Source organism: Carcharodon carcharias, chromosome 7 (genome assembly GCF_017639515.1).
Source record: "Carcharodon carcharias isolate sCarCar2 chromosome 7, sCarCar2.pri, whole genome shotgun sequence".
Lineage (NCBI taxonomy): Eukaryota > Metazoa > Chordata > Chondrichthyes > Lamniformes > Lamnidae > Carcharodon > Carcharodon carcharias.
This window is the reverse complement of record NC_054473.1, coordinates 80,932,960-80,952,781: the sequence shown is the minus strand read 5'-3', so window position 1 is coordinate 80,952,781 and position 19,822 is coordinate 80,932,960. Positions and strand designations below refer to the sequence as shown.

Sequence of the window (19,822 nt, the reverse complement as noted above, 5' to 3'; positions counted from 1 at the left end):
TGAGCCCCAAATGACCCACAAGAGATTGGAATCTCAACATATGGAGAACTGGGGGCAGAATTTGTATTTGCATGGTACTAATCTGTTGTGTCACTTGTACTTCGTTTTAATGTGTTCATCAAAAATATAATTTTATTGCTAATCTTGTCTATCTTAAAATCATACCACAAAATACTAAAGATTTTGCTAAGATGTATTGTAAGTTTTTATCAATAAGATACTTTCTCTGCAATCAATTTAATTTCCTCTTTTTTGCTGCTTACTGAATCAGTCCCAGCCATGTTGCAGCTATGAAGATGGGGCCGGACATCTGTCCTCAGGCCTGAGTCAATACAATTCCATTTCCATCTCCAAGAGGTGTGTAAACGTGGCTTGTCCTCAGATTTTTATTGTCCCTGCTGACGCATTTAAGATTCCAAGCTCACTGAGAAAAATAGGTGTGAAGCTGCTTTATACACGTTATGCTGCATGGATTTTTAACCCTAATTTCAGTTTTTTCTGTTTGAGTTATAATTATTGTTATAACTTATTCAGGCCATCTGAACACTCATATTGCTGTGAGAATTCTTCAAAATGATCTCACTCTGAAGTGTGTAACATATCTTGAAACAAAGTAGCCTGACTAGTGAGTGCTAAATCTGCAGTGCTGTTTGCAGATGTAAACTGTTATGATCCCTGCTGAGGTTACCCCTGAACAAGCTGTATCCCAGAGTGGAACCCAGCTGATAGATCCTAACTTTTATTTGTTTGCTTAGTTATGTAGAGAATAGCTAATGAACAGAGTCACAGGAGCCAGCCAATGAACTTTTAACAAAAGAATAAAACATTTATTAAACAAGATAAGATTAACCATATTACAATACTCCTTCACCCTCAACAATACTTTTACAGATATATACAGATTTGTAAGGATAACACAAGTTACAAAAGCTATCTTATGTTCTAATATTCACAGTAAACACACCGTAAGTAAAGCAACAGGCACCCTGTGGTCAGACACACCACACTCTGAAACCAAGTGACAGATGCTACCTCAACCAGATGCTATGGATTTCTCCTCAACTCCCCTAGACGCTTGTCACACCGTGAGCCAACCAGTCTCACTGCACTCCGTCTTTCACACGGGGTTTTCCGATCTCCACTCTCCAAGACCTCGCCTTGGAATCTTCTCCCAAACCAACACTTCCTCTCAGACACCTTCTGCAAGGGTTCACTTCCAGGGTTTCGAACTCTCCTTCTGATGTTCCCCTTCCCTGGGTCACCACATGCATTCAAGCTGTCTTCCATGCACACTTTCTCATCGACTCAGCTTTAACAGTACACCATTGCTTTGCATGCCCATAGCAAAGAGTTACAGATCTTCGGTTGTCTCTTTGGACCTTCTTGCCTCTTGCTAGCTGTTCTCACTTTAAACCTGCTTTCTGCAATGTTTGTCTATTTAAATCTGAAGCTTGGAGCCTTTCTCTCTGCCCCTCACTCTTAACTTGACTTAACAGAACCTTTTCCAGATCCCTGTCCTTCCTATGACTTGAAGGTCTTCTTGGGGATTTCCCCATGTCTCTGTATCCTTTGGCCTTGCGACCTTTTGGTTCTTTTGGGAAATCTGCAACTCCCTCTCCCAGCGTCCGGTCCCTCTGGAGTCTTGGCTTCAAACTAAAACTTAAAACTACTGTTTCTTTAGCTTTTCTGTGTGTGTCTGTGGGTGGGACCTGCCTTTCTGGGTCCCTGTTGATAGGCAACAGCTCAATTCTTCTACTCTTGTTTGTTTAACCTAGCTGCAACAGTTATAAAAAGCCTCATTAAAAATGTAGGCAGCTTTTTAAAGTGAAACTAAAACTCAATTTGACCTTTCTTAACACAAATACAGAAATACAAATCAAGCTTAAACTTTAAAGGTAAAACTTATTCCTAACACATACAAATACCAACATAACTTACTTAAACTATCTATATTTCCTAACAAAACACTGCATGCAAGGATCAATAGAATATTTCACATGTCAAATTGATGTGTTTGACTGCCATTTTACTTAATGGGAATAAAGGGAAAAGATATCATAAAGCTTTAAAACAGACATGAAATTAATTTTTGAAGTCTATACATTTATCTGTTTTTGACTGTTGCCTTATTATCATAAACTGCTAAGTAGATTATTCTAACTGTACAGAGTTCAATTTTAGGTTTCTCTAACTTTCTGTGTTTTTTTGCCAATTTTCTATGCTTTTCTCCAGAAGGTGTTGACTGGTGGTGTATGGTTTCAGTTATCTCATTCATTTGTCCGTTGCTATGCACAAACCACGTAATAAAATGCACCAGCACAAATAAAGAAATATTCTGAAGATCTGCAGAAATTGGCTTTAACATGCTGAGGTCAACACTTAAAGAAAATGCTAATTTGATTTGCTTGCTATTAATTGCTACAGTACAAAAATTCAATTTCCCATTCGTTAGCTGCTCTATGCATGAACATTAAATTTGCATCATTTTGGAGGAGCCTGGGGAGAAGAAGGCATGGGGTCAGAGTGTCAGAGCAGAGAGATATTGTGGCAGGATAAACGGAGAGGAGAGCAGTGAAGCATGGAGTCAAAATTACACAAAAATTAGAGAGAGAAGCCAGAGGGAAGGACTGCGAGATGGATAGTGAGAAATGGGAGAGAGAAAGGAGAACATTTAGCATAAAAAAAGGAAGACATTGGTGGGCAGAAAAATATTGCAGAAGGAGGGATATCAAGAGACGGATAGAGCAGAGGGAGATTGGGACGAAGAAAGAAAAACATGACAAAGAGAACGAGAGAGTGCCCATTGTGATATCCGAGATGTAGATGAGATTGGGAAAGCAGAGAGAAAGGGCTGATAGATCAGGAATAGAGGAGGAAAAGCAATTTAGCAAAGAGAAAGAGAAAGGATAGCATGAAATATTTGAAAGGAGGAAAGATTGTAGTGGCTGAAAAACAGTTAGGAAGACTTTTTTTTTTAAAAAGTTAGCGATGGTAGAGATGTCATACAATGGAATGAGAGACATAGAAGGCTCAAAATGAACAATGCAATGGAAGACCTGGATACATTACGAAAACTGAGTATATTTAGGCAACCCTGATGGAATCTGCTTTAGATTACAGTTACTTTGTGCTGACTCTGTAATGAATGGAGTTGCCCTGCAGACAAGCTTGTCACTGGTTAGATAGTCTTTTAAAATATTTTATTTATTGCGTGTTGCCAACTTACATAAAGTAAGGACATTTTTTATTTGATAGATGACGGTAACATTTCAGTTTTCCTTTCCTTTTCACTTGCAAAATGCTGATGTAAAATAATTTTCCTCAATTTGGTATTTAGTTCTATGCTATGATCTAATTTATTATCAAAGATTAAAACAACCTGATACATAAAAGTTGCTGCATAAACTAATACCTTTCATGTATCTTCTGAGAGCTTTCACAATGCTTTGACAGCATGTCTCTTTTTTCAGCAACACACAAGTAGTTTTATTATGGATAAAGGAATAATACATACTCACATGCAGGTACGTTCAGAAAATAGCAAACAGTGTCTTGGGGGCTGGGGGAGCAGTGCAGGATTAGAAAGGTAACACTTTTCAAAAAAGAGTGAAATATTCTTTAAAATTTAACACAAAATTAATTCCTTCTACGTAAACCGGGAGTTTCCTCAGAGTTGCTCGTCCTTGGCCTCTGTAACAACAGTCTGACATAAATGACTAAGTTGGGTCAATGAAGTGGGAGCAACTCCAGAAAATTCCTGACTGCAGTTACAAAGTTATCAGGAATGAAGTATTGCAACAAGATCTGGAGCCATGAAAATTGTACTCTTGGGGAGGTTTGTTTTATGTTTCTCTTTCATGGAATGTGGACACCGCTGGCTACCTTGTATTGCCCATCCCTAATTGCTTTTGAGAAGGTGGTGGTGAGCAGCCTTCTTGAACCACTTCAGTTCATGCAGTGTAGGTACACCCACAGTTAGGAAGGGAGTTCCAGGATTTTAACCCAATGACAGTAAAGGAATGGCGATATAGTTCCAAGTCAGGATGGTATGTGGCTTGGAGGGAATCTTGCAGGTGGTGGTGTTCCCATGGATCTGCTGCCCTCATCCTTCTCAGTGGTAGAAGTCACAGGTTTGGAAGGTTCTGTCAAAAGAGCTTTGGTGAATTGCTGCAGTGCCTCTTGTAGATAGTACACACTGCTACTACTGTGCGTCGGTGGTGGAGGGAGTGAATGTTTGTGGGTATGGTGCTAATCAAGCGGGCTGTTTTGTCCTGGATGGTGTTAAGCGTCTTGACTGTTGTGGGAACTGCACTCATCCAGGCAAGTGGGGAGTATTCCATCACACTCCTGGCTTGTGCTGTGTAGATGGTGGACAGACTTTGGGAGGTCAGGAGGCGAGTTACTCGTCACAGGATTCCTAGCCTCTGACCTTTGTAGCCACATTACTTATATGACTAGTCCAGTTCAATTTCTGGTCAGTGGTAAGCTCCCAGGATGTTGATGGTGTGAGATTCAGTAATGGTAATGCCATTGAACATCAAGGGGCAATGGTTAGATTCTCCCTGTTGGAGAAGGATATTGCCTGGCACTTGTGTGGCGTGAAAGTTACTTGCCACTTGTCATCCCAAGCCTGGATATTGTCCAGGCCTTGCTGCATTTGGCCATGGACTGCTTCAGCATCTGAGGAGCCTTGAATGGTGCTGAACAATGTGCAATCATCAGCGAACATTCCCACTTCTGACCTTATGTTGGGAGGAAAGTCATTGATGAAGCAGCTGAAAATGGTTGGGCCAAGGACACCCGAGGAACTCCTGCAGTGATGTCCTGGAGCTGAGATGACTGATACCCAACAACCACAACCACTTTCCTTTGTGCTAGGTATCACCCTAACCAGTGGAGAGTTTTTCCCCTGATTCTTATTGACTCAGTTTTGCTAGGGTTCCCTGAAGGCACACTCGGTCAAATGCAGCCTTGAGATCAAGGGCAGTCACTCTCACCTCACCTCCAGAGTTCATCCCTTTTGTCCACGCTTGGACCAAGGCTGTAATGAGTTCAGGAGCTGATTGTCCCTGGGGGAACCCAAACTGAGCGTCAGTGAGCAGGTTATTGCTAAGCAAGTGCTGCTTGATGAGGTAAGGAGGACTGTTATTGACCCCTTCCATTACTTCACTGATAATCGAGAGTAGACTGATGGGGAGATAGTTGGCCAGATGACTTTCTCCTGTTTTTTATGTACAGGACAAACCTGAGCAATTTTCCACATAGTGGGTAGATGCCAGTGTTGCAGCTGTACTGGGGCAGCTTGGCTAGAGGTGTGGCAAGTTCTGGAGCACAAGTCTTCAGCCCTATTGCCAGAATATTGTCAGGGCTCATAGGCTTTGCACTATCTAGTGCCTTTAGCCATTTCTTGATATCATGTGAAGTGAATCGAATTGGCTGAAGACTGGCATCTGTGGTGCTGGGGACCTCCGGAAGAGGATCACCCACTCTGCACTTCTGGCTGAAGATTGTAGCAAATGCTTTAGTCTTATCTTTTGCACTGACGTGTTAGGCTGCCCCATCACTGAGGATGGGGATATTTGTGGAGCCGCTTCCTCCAGTGAGTTGTTTAATTGTCCACTACCATTCAAAACTAAATGTGGCAGGACTGCAGAGCTTAGATCTGATCCGTTGGTTGTAAGATCACATAGCTCTGTCTATCTCTTGTAGCCCTGTGTTATAGCTTCACCAGGTTGACACCTAATTTTAAGGTATGCTTGGTGCTACTCCTAGCATGCCCTCTTGCACTTTTCAATGAACCAGGGTTGATCCCCTGGCTTGATGGTTATAGTAGAGTGATGGATATGCCAGGCCATGAGGGTACATATTGTATTCGAGTACAATTCTGTTGCTGTTGATGGCCCACAGCGCCTCATGGATGCTAGATCTGTTTGAAATGTACTCCATTTAGCACGGTGGTAGAGGTCTTACAACACGATGGAGGGTATCCTCAATGTGAAGTCGGGACTTCTTCTCCACAACGACTGTGTGGTGGTCACTCCTACTGATACTGTCATGGATGGGTGCATCTGCGGCAGGCAGGTTGGTAAGGATGAAGTCAAGTATGTTTTTCCCTCTTGGTTCCCCCACCACCTGCCGCAGACCCAGTCTAGCAGTTATGTCCCGTATGACTTGGCCAGCTCGGTCAGTAGTGGTGTTACCGAGCCACTCTTGGTGATGGACATTGAAGTCCCCCACCCAGAGTATATTCTGTGCCCTTTCCACCCTCGATGCTTCCTCCAAGTGATGTTCAACATGGAGGAGCACAGATTCATCAGCTGAGGGAGGGTGGTATGTGATAATCAGAAGGAGGCTTCCTTACCCATGTTTGACCTGATGCCATGAGACTTCATGGGGTCCAGAGTCCCAGGGCAATTCCCTCCTAACAGTATACCACTGTGCCACCACTTCTGCTGGGTCTGTCTTGCCGGTGGGACAGGACATATCCAGGGATGGTGATAGTAGTGTCTGGGTCATTATCTGTAAGGTATGTTTTCATGAGGATGACTATGTCAGGCTGTTGCTTGAGCAGTCTGTGAGACAGCTGTCCCAATTTTGGCACTAGCCACCAGTAAGGAGGACTTTGCAGGATCGACAGGTCAGATTTTGCTGTTTGTCATTTCTGGTGCCTAGGTCGCGGCTGGGTGGTCCGTCCGGTTTCATTCCTTTTTTGAGATTTTGTAGCCGTTTGATGCAACTGAGTGGCTTGCTCGGCCATTTCAGGGGGCATTTAAGAGTAATCCACATTGCTGTGGGTCTGAAGCCACATGTAGGCCAGACCAGGTAAGGCTGGCAGATTTCCTTCCCTAAAGGACATTATATAAGTGACCTTTAAACAGCCACTACCATCTTCTTTTGTGCTAGGTGTGACTCCACCAGTGGAAATTTTTCCCCCAATTCCCATTGTCTTCAGTTTCACTAGAGCTCCTTGATGCTGCACTTGGTCAAATGCTGCCTTGATGTCAAGGACAGGCGCTCTCACCTGATGCCTTGAGTTCAGCTTTTATACAGGCATTGAGTTATACAGCACAGAAACATGCCCTTTGGCCCATTGTCTCCGCGCCATCCAACAACCACCTATCTATTCTAATCCCATTTTCCAGTACTTGGCCTATAGCCCTGCATGCTATGGCATTTCAAGTGCTCATGTAAATACTACTTAAATGTTGTGAGGGTTCCTACCTCTACCGTCCCCTCAGGCAGCGTGTTCCAGATTCCAACCACTCCATGGGTGAAAATAATTTTCCTCAAATCCCCTCTAAATCTCTTGCCCCTTACCTTAAATCTATGTCCCATGGTTATTGAAATCTCCGCTAAGGGGAAAAGTTTCTTCCTATCTATGCCCCTCATAATTTTGTATACCTGTATCAGCTCCTCCCTCATCCTTTTCTGCCCTAAGGAAAACCGCTCTAGCCTTTCCAGTCTCTCTTCATAGCTGAAACGCTCCAGCCCAGGCAACATCCTGGTGAATCTCCTCCACACCTCCTCCAGTGCACAAATTCTTCCTATAATGTGGCAACCAGAACTGCACACAGTACTCCAGCAGTGGCCTAACCAGCATTTAATGCAGCTCCGACATAACCTTCCTGCTCTTATATTCTATGCCTTGGCTAATAAAGGTAAGTATCCCATATGCCTTCTTAACCACTTTATCTACCTGTGCTGCTATCTCCAGGGGTCTATGGACATGTACACCAAGGTTCCTCTGATCTTCTGTACTTCGCAGGGTCCCTCCATTCATTGTGTATTCCCTTGCTGTGTTAGTCTTCCCAAAATGCATTGCCTCATACTCCTCAGGATTAAATTCCATTTGCCACTGCTCTGTCCATCTTACTAGCCCATCTATATCATCCTGTAATCTAAGGCTTTCCTCCTCAGTATTTATGACACCACCAATTTTCATGTAATCTGTGAACTTACTGATCATACCTCCTATATTCACGTCTAAATCATTAATGTATGCTACAAACAGCAAGGGTCCTAGCGCCTGTGGTACACCACTCATCACAGGCTTCCAATCGCAAAAACAACCTTCGACCTTCACCCTCTGCCTCCTGCCACTAAGCCAATTTTGGATCCAATTTGCCAAATTGCCCTGGATCCTGTGGGCTGTTAACTTCTTGATCATTCTCTCATGCAGGACCTTGTCAAAAGTCTTACTGAAGTTCCATGTAGACTACATCAACTGTACTACTTTCATCTACATAACTGGTCACCTCCTTGAAAAATTCAATCAAATTTGTTAGACATGATCTCCCCTGACAAAGCCATGCTGACTGTCCTTGATTAATCCTTGCCTCTCCAAGTGGAGATTAATTCTGTCCCTCAGAATTCCATCTTCAGTACTATTGTTGGAATATTGTCAGGGCCCATAGCCTTTGTACTATCCAGTGCCTTCAGCCGTTTCTTGATATCATATGGAGTGAATCGAATTGGCTGAAAACTGGCCTCTGTGATGCTGCAGACCTTAGGAAGAGATCGAGATGGATCATCCACTCATCATTTCTGGCTGAAGAAGTTTACAAATGCCTCAGCCTTGTCCTTTGCCCTGATATGCTGGGCTTTCTCATAACTGAGGATGGGGATATTTGTGGAGCTTCCTCCTCCAGTGAGTTGTTTAATTGTCTACTAGCATTCACGACTGGATGTGGCAGGACTGCAGAGTTTAGACCTGATCATTTGGTTATAGGATCTCTTAGCTTTGTTTATTAGATGCTACTTCCAATATTTGGCACATAAGTAGTCATATATTGTAGCTTCACCGGGCTGACACCTTATTTTTAGGTATGCCTGGTGCTGCTCCTAGCATGTCCTCCTGCACTGTTCATTGGACCAGGGTTGATTCCCTGGCTTCATGATAATGGTAGAGTGGGGAATATGCCAAGCCATGAAGTTACAGAATGTGGTTGAGTACAGTTCTGTTGCTGCTGATGGTCCACCGTGCCTCATGGCTGCACAGTTACTAGATCAAAATCTATCCCATTTCACTCGGTGGTAGTGCCACACAAGATGGAGGCTATCGTCGATGTGAAGGCAGGGGTTCGTCTCCACAAGGACTCTGTGGTGCTCACTCCTACCAAAACTGTCATGGACAGATGCATGTGCAACAGGTCATTTGGTGATGACGTGGTCAGGTAGTTTTTTCCCTCTTGTTGGTCCCTTCACTACCTGCCACAGACCCAGCCTAGCAGCTGTGTCTTTAGGACTTGGTCAGCTCAATCAGCAGTGGTGCTACCAAACCTCTCTTGGAGATGAACTTTGAAGTTCCCCACCCAGAGTACATTCTACACCCATGCCATCCTCAGTGCTTCTTCCAATTGGTGTTCAACATGGAGGAGTGCTCGTTCATCAGCTGAGGGAGGACAGGAGGTGGTAATCAGGAGATTTCCTTGCCCATGTTTGACCCAATGCCATGAAACTTCATGGGGCCTGGAGTCAATGTTGAGGACAACCAGGACACCCTCCTTTCAACTGTATACCCTTGTGCCGCCATCTCTGGTGAGTATGTTCTGTCAGTGGGACTGGACATACCCAGGGACATTGATGGTGCCTGGGACATAGGGCAGAATTGTCCCAGATTTGCACTAAGCATGGCAGCAGGCAGGTAAAACAATGTTTCACCCACCTGCCACGATGGGATGTTTTCACACCATATCATCCCAAACCTACCACAGTACTTATGCATTCCCGGGAAACACGCTGTTACCATGGTGGGCGGTCTCTCATTTGCCTGCCATGCCATCACCTTGCCGCTTCATCACACTAGACACCACATTTAAAGTACAGCCGTGCTCAGCGATTTCAGCCTAGGACTGCAGCAAAAAAAATATGGCCCTGAAGGCAAGAAGACGGCAGCTCCCAAGCATCTTTTGGACGCCGTGGAAGCCCATTGTGATGTCCTCCACCCCCGCTCTGGCCGCTGGAGGGGCGGCTACATTACCACTCTGGCTTGGTAAGCGATGGCAGTGGTGATCACTGCCAATGTTGCTCAGAAGAGTTTGGCCATCCATTGCAGAAAGAGGATGAATGATCTCACCTGTGCAGCCAGGGTATGGCAACCATCTCATCACTCTAAACTCACGCAATCAAGCCCATCACACATTCACTGGAATTTCACTCACTGCCAACTCAAAGGACATCGCCACCCATTCTCTCATGCATACCCTCATATGTCCATCTGGCCTCATCTTCTCTGGAGATTGCCTCCTCAGCCCTCACCATCTTGAGGCCACTTGCACAGGTCAACATGTGCCCTCAGATACACCCTGGGATACCCTCCTTTCCCAGTACAGCCTCACAATGATAAGTTGTGATGACGCGGCAGATGATGTGTGCCAGACGGATCAAATCCACAAGGGAAACTTGGTCGTGTTATCACAATAATTTTGCAATTTGTATTTATTTCAAGATGTGTGCACTGAATTCAGAAGTAATAAGACCGCCAAGAGTTTGAGATTTTAAAAAAAGACTAACTTAAAATATTTATTAGCAAAAGAGAAGATTTTAAGCACAAAAATAGGATTATAAATTACCACTATAATAATTCCTAATTAACCTGATTCCAGTTATACCCTGTTTAAGGCAACGGTCCAAAAATAGATTTTAAATTTTAAAAGATGCAGCAAATTAACACAACACTCTGGACAGTGGAATTCAAAAACGCTTTCTCCAGCTTTGATTTATGTAGGCAGCAGGCTTAGGCACAAATGTGGAGGCTTCATTAAGGCTACTTCACACACTTCTGTTATTTCTCTCAATGCCTTCTCCTGACACACAGCCTCATTCTCCTTTATATATGGTTTTTCTCTTTCTAATATGTAAATTATATTGTTTCATTAGTCTTTGAAACTGCATCTCCCTCATAACAAAAACTTTCATGTTGTCACTATATATTGTCAGTAACCCTTGGGAAAAATAAACACATTCCTTAACTTTCTTATCTGGCTATTTGTAAACCGACTGAGATCCCTTTGAAATCCAAATTCCCCTTCATCTATCTAAAAATGTAATTTCCCTTCATACCTCATGCTATGCCAGCATTCATGTTTACTCATTAGCATACCATGCACCTAGCTCCTTTTGATAGTCTACCTGACTTCAAATGTAATTAAATCACATACAGACAGGCCTAACTATCCTTACCCCAATAAACCTACTTTACAATAAACCAGAAAAATATCACGAAAATTATTATACCTTCGTGGCATGTTGATGTATTACAATGAGGTCCCAACGTCTGATGGCGGAGAATGCAGCTCGCCATTGGCAGATGGAGCGGCTGATCACAAACTGGTCACACGATGGCATGAAACCGATTTTTGGCCTTTTCACCATATAGTCTGCTCGTGCCTTTGAACACACCCGACGCTGGCGGGCACGGAAAATCCCAGCCATCGTCTGTAATGTATGATTCCCTGAGTATAATTATATTAGCTGTTGCTTGATTAGTTTGTGGAATAACTCTCCAAGTTTGGCACAAGATGTTAGTAGGGAGGACTTTGCATAGTCAGCACTATAGGTTGGATGCAATTGCACTGGAGAGGGTGCAGAGGAGATTCACCAGGACGTTGCCTGGGCTGGATCATTTCTGCTACGAAGAGAGACTCGATAGGCTAGGGTTGTTTTCCTTAGAGCAGAGAAGACTGAGGGGAGACCTGATAGAGGTATACAAAATTACGAGGGGCATAGAGAGGGTAGATAGGAAGAAACATTTCCCCTTAGCAGAGGTGTCAATAACCAGAGGCCATAGATTTAAGTTAAGGGGCAAGAGGTTTAGAGGGGTTTTGAGGAAATTTTTTTTCACTCAGAGATGGTGGTTGGAATCTGGAACACACTGCCTAAGGGGCGGTAGAGACATGACATTTAAGAAGTATTTATATGAGCACTTGAAATGCCATAGCATACGGGGCTATGGGCCAAGTGCTGGAAAATGGGATTAGAATAGATAGGTGCTTGATGGCTGGCACAGACATGATGGGCCGGAGGGCCTGTTTCTGTGCTGTATAATTCTATGACTCTATAACAGGGTTTGCCATTTCTGGTGCCTAGGTCAATGCTGGGTGGTCCATCTGGTTTCATTTCTTTTTGACTTTGTAGCAGTTTGATGCAACTGAGTGCTTGCTAGGCCACTTCAGAGGGCATTTAAGGTTGCTGTAGGTCTGTAATAACTTAAAGGCCAGACTAGGTAAGGATGGTAGGTTTCCTTTATTAATGAACCAATTAGGTTTTTATGACAATGGTTGCATGGTCATTATTACCAAGAAAAGCTTTTTAATTCTAGATTTATTAATTGAATTTAAATCCCACCTGTTCCTGCGTTGGGATTTGAACCTGTGTCTCCAGGGCATTAGCTTGGGCTTTTGCTTTACTAGTCCAGTGACATTGCCACTATGCCACCACCTCCCCGGCCAACTTGGTAGAGAGATGGGAACCAGGAGGTAACATTGGAAACATGGTGCACAGAGAATTGGGAGACACATAGCACTAGAGTGAGAAATAATAAGGTATTAGGGGGAGTCAGAGTAAGAGGAAATGCAATAAGTCCTCAGTTGGGTTGACTGTGCATGCACGTGAATGCATAAAGTGTGGTAAATAAGGTTGGTGAGCTGTAGACACAGGTGGGAATATGATATGACAATAACAGAGACCTGGCTGAAAAAAGGACAGGGGCAGATGCTAAATATTCCTGGGTATAAGGTGTTCTGGAAAGATAAGGAAGGAAAGAGGGTTGGCTGGAGAGGGAGGATTTTCTTGAGAGGTCAACAACAGAATCTATTTGGTCAGAACTAAGAAATAATAGAGAAACCATCACACTGCTGGATGTGTTCTATAGGTTATTAAATGATACAGAGGAACAAATTTGCAAGGAAATTATTTAGGTGCAGAAAATTATTTAGGTGCAACTTGATGTACTCAGTTGCATCAAACTGCATTTATAATGTGGGAATTTAATTCTACTAATAGTGTAAAGGACAGAGATGGACAAGAGTTGCTAAATTCTGTTCAGGAGGATTTTCTACATCAGCATGTTTCTGGTCCAATGAGGAAGGAGGCATTGCTGGTTTTGGTTCTGCGGAATGAAAAGGGACAAGTGCACATGTGTCAGTGAAGGGACAATAACCATAGTATTGTAAGTTTTGGGTTAGCTATGGAAAAGGTCAATGAGTAATCCAGAGTAAAAATAATTCATTGAGGGAGGTCAGAATGATTCTTGCCCAGATAAATTAGAATCCAAGATTGACAGGCATAATTGTAATGGAACAATGGGCTGTCTTTTAAGAGATGATAGTTTGGATACAGTTAGGATACATTCCCCTGAGGGGCAAAAGGTGGGACAGACAAATCCAGAGCTCCCTGCATGATGAAAAAGATGAAGGGTGGGGCTTGTCCTTTGCAGCTAAATTAATCTTGCCAAATGACCACTCTGACACTGGAAATTAACTTTAGAAGTTTGGAGTCTCATTCCTTAATTGTTGTCGAAAAAAAAAGAGCAGTTAAATTATTGTTAATGTTTTCTTTCTGCTTTTTTCTATCTCCCCCTCTTAATCCATACTCTTTTTGCTTAACTTTCCTTACCTGATTAAATTTAATATTCCAATTGTCATTCCCTGTCTCAGACCCTGCCCTGTTCATTCACAATCTGATGGGTTAAGAACATACACAATTGCTTACGCTGTTTACATACATCGCAGATGCTCTGTGGAGAGTGCTGCAGTTTTGCAATGGTTGGCTGACAGGAAATTCCAGTTCAGTACATTTGCTGCTGACCGCAAAGTCTGGCCCACTTTGATTAACGGTTCCAGATTTGGTACATCTATTGGCATTTTGGAATTCTAAGTGTGAGCTTCAGTATATTTTTTTCAGCTATGTAACATTTCTAGATATTTAAAGACTGAATTCAAAATTCTCAAACTGCTATGATGGAATCTGAACTTGTGACTCGTGTCAGAGTAATGGATGCAGGAGCGTGGTTATGACATGTTTCATTTATGTAAACATATTATCATTCCAATATCACTCCTGATATTTATTACAAAACACCATAAGTACAGTGACAAGAATTGGCAAATATTAAAAATTCACACCAGTAGCACCCAGATTACCTCTCAAAATCACCTGCAACTTGTACTGATGAAAATAAACTTCTCAGTAAGATAAAACCAGCCATTCACCAGCAAGTTGCTTTTGACTGAAAATAAAAAGTTGTTACTTCTTATCTATTACTTCTTTGAGGATAATGTTAAGTAGACACTGCAGTAACTAGGGGTGGAATCGTTCCAGATTTGCACTAACTGCAGTAGCGGGTGGGAAAAGGGATGCTTTACCCGCTGTCCACAATGGCGGATTTTCACTCCGTATCGTCCCAATCCCACCTCATTAATCATGCATTCCCAGAAATACACCGTTTCGCTGGTGGACGACCTCTGATTCAACCGCTTCCTCACGCCAGGCGCCATATTCAGACCAGAAGACCATATGACGTAGGAGCAGAAGTAGGCCATTTGGCCCATCGAGTCTGCTCCGCCATTCAATGAGATCATGGCTGATTTGATAATCTTCAACTCCAAGAAAAAAATGTCTATCTCAGCCTTGAATATACTAAATGACCCAGCATCTACAGCCCTCTGTGGGAAAGAATTCCACACATTTGCTACCCTCTGAGAGAAGAAATTCCTCATCTCTGTTTTAAATGGGTGACACATTACAAGATCCAAAATAGCCTGATTCCTGGTTGGATCTACAACATATTGTTCGAGGAAACTGTCCCGAATACACTCTGAATTCTTGCTCATGGCTACCTCTGCCAATTTGAATTTCCCAATTACATGAAGATTAAAAGCACCCATGATTAACGTACTGCCTTTTTTACATGCCCTCATTACCTCCTGAACTATTAACTGTCCTATAGTATAGCTACAGTTTGGAGGCCTGTAGACTACTCCCACCAAAGACGTCTTCCCTTTGTTCTTTCCTACCTCCACCCATATGGAGTCTACACCTTCCGATCCAAGATCCTTTCTTGTTATCATACTTATTGCATCTTGTACTAACAAAGCTACTCCACCACCCTTTCCTTCCTGCCTCTCCGTTTGAAAAGTCACATACCCCTGAATACTTAGTTCCCATTTTTGAGCTTCTTGTAACCACGTCTCTGTAATAGTTATAAGATCATACGCAATAATCTCTACTTATGATTTTAATTCATTTATTTTGCTCCGAATACTACATGCTTTTAAGTAAAGAGCCATTAATTTTGTCTTTTTTACCCTTTTCCCCCCTTTGACCCTATTTGCTGCTTTTTTTATGTTTGTACACTCTGTCCCTTTCTGTCACACTCTGGGTATCATGATCTAAATAGCTGCCCTGCAATGCTGCCATATATTTTTGCTTTGTAAGCCTTCCTATCCCCTCTCCAGAACCACCCCACCCCACCCATTTCGTTTAAAGCCCTCTCTACAGCCCTAGCTGTTCAGTTCACCAGGACACTAGTCCCAGCACAGTTCAAGTGAAGCCCATCCCACCGAAACAGCTCCCTTCCACCCCAGTACTGATGCAGTGCCCCATGAACTGAAAGCTATTCCTCCCACTCCAATCTTTGACCCATGCATCCTTGACTTTATTTACCCTATGCCAGTTTGCCTGTGGCTAAGGTAGTAATCCCGAGATTGTTTCCTTGGAAGTTCTGTTTTTTTAATTTAGCTCCTAACTGTTCAAATTCTTTCAGCAGAACCTCCTTTCTAGATAAAAACAAAAAAACTGCGGATGCTGGAAATCCAAAACAAAAACAGAATTACCTGGAAAAACTCAGCAGGTCTGGCAGCATCGGCGGAGAAGAAAAGAGTTGACGTTTCGAGTCCTCATGACCCTTCGACAGAACTCCTTTCTAGACCTATCAATGTCGTTGGCACCAATGTGGATGGTGATAACTGGATCCCTCCCCTCCCACTCCAAGTCTATCCCCAGCCCTGAAGAGATGTCCTTAACCCTGGCACTGGGCAGGCAACACAGCCTTCAGCAATCAGGCTCATGGCTACAGAGAATAGTATTTATCCCCCTAATTTTACTATCTCCTATCACGGCTACATCCCTATTTCCTCCCCCCACTTGAATGGCTCCCTGTACCACAGAGTCAGTTCACTCATCCTCCCTGCAGTCCCCACTCTGGTCCACACAACTTGCAAGAACGTTGTAACTGTTGGACGTTTGCAGGGACCAAGGCTCCTTGAATGCTACCCCTTGGCGCCCCTGCTTCATCAGCAGTCACACTCTCCCGTCCCTGATCACAGACCAATTTTGAATGACCTAATCTGAGGGGTGTGACTGACTCCTGGAGTGAAGTTTCCAGGTAACTTTTCCCCCTCCTGATGTTGGCCAATGCCTGCAGCTCAGACTCCAGCTCCTTAACTCGCATCCGAAGTTCCTCGAGCTGCGGCCACCTGGTACAGATGTGTTTGCTCTAGATCACCTTGGTGTCCAGCAGCTCCCAATCGTTGCTACAGCAACACATCACCCGTCCTGCCATTGCTATCGTATTTTATTCAAATTATTAATTAATCTAGTATCACCACGCTTTACACTTTATTATAATTATTTTTTATGCACACCAGTCTTATACGTTACCAGCTATCTATAAAAAAAAAATAGAAAAAAGACTAGAGACCTAAACACAAACTAAAAACCTTAGTTTTACTTTAAAGGCTAGAACTACTCACCAATCAGCTGCTCCTTAGGCTCTTTTCCCTCTTGCGCTCTTTAATGGTGTCTTATTCTTCTCGCACTCACCCATTGTTAAAGGTCAACCTCCTCTCACTCTCTCACTGTTAAAGGCCATGCTCCTCTCACTCTCAAAGGACATGCTCCTCTCACTCTCAAAGGCCATGCTCCTCTCACTCTCTCACTGTTAAAGGTCACACCCCTCTCACTCTCTCACTGTTAAAGGCCACACACCTCTCTCTCTGTCACTGTTAAAGGCCCTGCTGCTCATCTCACTCTCTCACTGTTAAAGGCCGCGCCCCTCACTCTCTCACTGTTAAAACCACACCCCTCTCACTCTCTCACTGTTAAAGGCCACGCTCCTCTCACTCTCTCACTGTTAAAGGCCCTGCTGCTCCTCTCACTCTCTCACTGTTAATGGCCTCGCTCCTCTCACTCTCTCACTATTAAAGGCCATGCTCCTCTCACTCTCTCACTGTTAAAGGCCCCACTGTTCCTCTCACTCTCTCACTGTTAAAGGCTACACTCCTCTCACTCTCTCACTGCTAAAAGCCCCGCTGCTCCTCTCACTCTCTCACTCTTAAAGGCTACACTCCTCTCACTCTCTCACTGTTAAAAGCCCCGCTGCTTCTCTCACACACTCTCACTGTAAATGGACCCACTGCTTTTCTCAAGTGCTCTGGCTATAAATAGCCCCGCTGCTTTTCTCAAGCGTTTTCTCTGTAAATGGCCCCACTGCTTTTGTGATTTAAGGAGCAATTGTGCACACATCTCTTAGTGTTTCCAGCCAAGGACTACTGCATAGAAACATTGGCTGGAAAGGGAAAGAAAGACTGCAGCCCCAAAATTCAGTGACGCATCCCTGGGATGTCTTTTGGACATTGGAGCCCCCTGCAATGTCCACCACCCTCACTTTGGCTGCAGGAGGCTCATCAGTGTCATTACTCCTGGTTGAGAGGCGGTGGCAGCAGTGCTTAGTTCCAATGCTGCACAGAAGAGGTTTACCATCAAGTGCAAAAAAAGGATGAATGACCTCATCTGTGCCGCCAGGGTAAGGCAACCATCTCATCATTCTAAACTCTCAAACTCACAAGTCCATCACACATTCACTGGCATCTCACTCACTGCCAGCTCAAGGGACATCACCACTCACTCTCTCACACACCCCCTCACATCTCCATCTGGGTTGATATCCTCTGGAGACTGCCTCCTTAGCCCTCACCTTCTTGAGGCCACATGCACAGATCAACATGTGTCCCCACACACACCCTGGGATACCCCTCCTTCCCAGTAATTCATTAGCCCTTCAGCCTCTTTCCTTGCCTGAGGCCACTTCTCCCCCTTCCCCAAGCAATCCATAGGCCTGCAGCCATTGAAAAGCCACCTCCACCTTACAATTGGTCTTGTTAGTAAAGACCTGGCCATGAGCCCCCCTAAAAGTGGTGTAGTGCTGTCTGCGAAACCTGGCACTAATGACTGCGAGTTCTGCCCAAGTAAGATAGGCAAACAAACCTCAAAGTCCTGAGCAAAGTACAATTTACCAGGTGCATGTTGCTTATGTTCAGTTGTGAAACATGTCGGCATACAATCACACTGACGTGCCTGGACGATCCAGCGTTGGGGGATGATTCTGGCGTGCTGGCTTATAATAAAATGCAGATATATTTCATGAAGTTCCCGACATGCAGCGGTGGAAAACATGGCCCACCATTGACGAGCGGAGTGGACAATTGCAAACTGGTTTCACAATGTTGTGAAACCGATTTTTGGGCTTCCCGCCATATTATCCACTCACGCCTTCCGTGACACCCGATGCCAGTGGGCACATAAAAAGTCTGCCCTAGACCTCTCAAACCACCAGCTCATTTTAAAACAGTGCATCAGTTTTTGGAAATAAAATAAGGAGAGATGTTGGAATGGTGATATATTTGCATAAATGAAATATACTATAACCATTACATTACTGTATCCCTTAGAAACTGAGGCACAAGTCACAAGTTCAGATTTCACCACAACCTGGAAATGAAACAAAAGTCAGTAAAAGTAACTGTGAAGCTGTCAGATTATTATCAAAACCTAACAGCTTCCTTAATGTCCTTCAGGGAAGGAAACCTGCCCTTCAGTGCCACACTATCACATTTGATTCCTAATTGCCTTCTGAAATGGCCAGCAAACCACTTTATTGTATGATGATCTTGCTAGATCAACTAAGGTTGGGCAATTTGTGCCAGCCTTGCCATTGTTATTCAAGTCCCAAGAATGAAAAAGAAAATAAGCTTATGTCCCAGAAACAACGGGATAAAATAATGTCTAATTGGTTCCAGTCCCATTCTCCAACTTATTTGGTTCTGACAAGATCTAGTCTCACCTTGCAAATCATATTTACAATATATTGCTTCCAATGCCAGTGGGAAAAAATATAAGTAGCTGATTTTTCTTGTGAAACACAGACAAAGTGGCATATGGATTCAAATACTAAAACTTAAGGCGGTAATCAAGTTGGATCCTGGAAATGAAAGTTTCCTAGCTCTTTTAAGATGCTCAAAATACTATAAATTTATAATTGCAGTAACTTAATAAAATGGAATAGGCAAATTGAGAGAACCATTGAACAATAAGACATGTAGTCACTTTTGTGGAATACAGCACAACCAAGGCTGGTCACCAATGTTAGTTAGTCAGACGTCCGATGATTAAACAACGTATATTGATTTTCCTGTCTGTTGTACCCAATTGTCATTCAGTTTACTTCTTGGTTATGACACTGTCAGCTTTGACCCGGCCCAGAGTTCTCCAGTTTTCTCTTTACAAAATACGTCATGGATCAGATAGCTTTTCAATTGTTTAATAAAGTAAAACTTGAGGTATTAGAAAAGTACTCAGCATTTGTAACCTGCAGCACACCTATTGTAGTGTTATATCTAGAAAATTGTTGCCAGGTCTTTTGTAGTTACGCCCCAGAGCTCCTATTCCAGTGAAAGCTGACAACATTCTGTTATATAACTTTAAGCACATCAGTAGGTATCATGCAGAGGAAGGATTTTTCACCTAGGGTTAAAGTATTCTGGTG

The 19,822-nt window shown here is 43.4% G+C and overlaps 1 protein-coding gene across 1 annotated transcript in view; it reads left to right on the top strand.

Annotated features, from left to right (window-relative positions):
• Positions 1 to 19,822, top strand: part of dock3 (dedicator of cytokinesis 3) — a 1,401,685-nt gene that overhangs the window by 449,517 nt on the left and 932,346 nt on the right. The gene's annotated exons all lie outside the window — the stretch shown is intronic.